Raw genomic sequence first — 1541 nt, forward strand, 5'->3', positions numbered from 1 at the left:
ATTAGCTTGTTCATTCAACACTCCTCGAAAGGCGGGTATTGTAGGACAATTTTCAGTTGTATGAATGTTGCAATCACAGATGCCGCAAACAATTTCATTAACCTTATCCTTCTTTCCTTCCATGGCCTCAACTTTCCTTATGAGCGTAGTCACTTTACACTTGAGATCATCCTCTTCTTTCAAGAGATATAATCCACCTTTCTCCTTTAATTGAGTTGGCCTAGACGTGGTGTTTGATTTTGGGTAATAGTCCCAAGATTGTATTTTTTCAGCCAGACTGTCGAGGTAGTCCCATACCTCGTCGACATCTTTATTAATGAACTCTCCATTACACATTGTCTCGACCATTTGGAGCATGGAAGATGTCAGTCCATCGTAGAAAAAATTTGTAATGCGCCACGTTTCAAATCCGTGTTGTGGGCATGAACTGACCAAATCTTTGAACCTTTCCCAACATTAGAAGAATGTTTCATCTTCCTTTTGGGCAAAGTTCATGATTGCTTTTCTAAGGGTAATCGTTTTATGATGCATGAACTGACCAAATCTTTGAACCTTTCCCAACATTGGAAGAATGTTTCATCTTCCTTTTGGGCAAAGTTCATGATTGCTTTTCTGAGGGTAATCGTTTTATGATGTGGGAAGAATTTTTTTATGAATTCCCTCTGCATGTCGTTCTATGTGCCAATGGATCTAGGACGCAGTGAATGTAACCACATCTTAGCTTTCTCTTTTAAGGAAAAAGGAAAGAGTTTCAGCCTAATTATATCCTTAAATATATTAGGAAAACATAATGTAGCTATAATTTCATCGAACTCTTTCAAATGTAAATATGGACTCTCTGATTCAAGTCCATGGAATTTGGGAAGGAGTTAGATAACTCCTGGCTTGATGTCCATTTGTCCTATGTTTTCAGGAAAAATCATGCATGAGGGCATACTCACTCCCGCCGGTTGTAAATAATCTCATAAAGTAAGAGGCGGGGGTGCCTGATGCACCTCATTTTCATCTTGGGTATCCTCCACCCTGGGTGGAAGTAGAGGAGGTTGGTCTTCAGCCATAACTTCAGTTAACTCAGGGGATTTCGAGCGGTGTCTAGTCCTGCGATGGATAGTCAACCCCTCAACCAATCCTCCTTCAGTCAAGAGACGTCGAGTGTTGTCACGGGCCCACTTGGGCATGAAACACTCACAGCCCTCAACTAAATTCAAAGCCTAATCCTAAGAAGGGAAAAGAAAATCTAGGAAGAAAGAGAGAGTTGGAAAGAAATTACCAAATTGGAGCCCTAAGTTAAAAACCTGCAAAATAAAACAAAAATAAGTTAGATTCTAAAAAAGAGAAGAACAATCCTTTAAAAGAAAGATAGCAGTAAACTGATTTCTAAAAGAAAGTGGAAACTTTTAAAATAAATTAGGAAAGTCCTAAACTAGAAAGTAAATTACTAAAAGAGAACTGAAAAATAGGAAGTAGAGAAGGAGCTTACCGAATTTGAAATTTTTATTTTAAAGGCCTACAAAATAGGAAGGTTAGTTTCTAAACTAAAA

At 38.2% G+C, this 1541-nt stretch overlaps 1 non-coding gene across 1 annotated transcript; it reads left to right on the plus strand.

The window, feature by feature from the left end:
• Positions 1-406: 406 nt before the first annotated feature.
• Positions 407-513, plus strand: LOC131244754 (small nucleolar RNA R71). Its single transcript, XR_009170532.1, has one exon. It is a non-coding gene; the product is annotated as a small nucleolar RNA R71 (small nucleolar RNA).
• The last annotated feature ends 1028 nt before the right edge of the window (positions 514-1541 follow it).

Source organism: Magnolia sinica, chromosome 4 (genome assembly GCF_029962835.1).
Source record: "Magnolia sinica isolate HGM2019 chromosome 4, MsV1, whole genome shotgun sequence".
Taxonomy (NCBI): domain Eukaryota; kingdom Viridiplantae; phylum Streptophyta; class Magnoliopsida; order Magnoliales; family Magnoliaceae; genus Magnolia; species Magnolia sinica.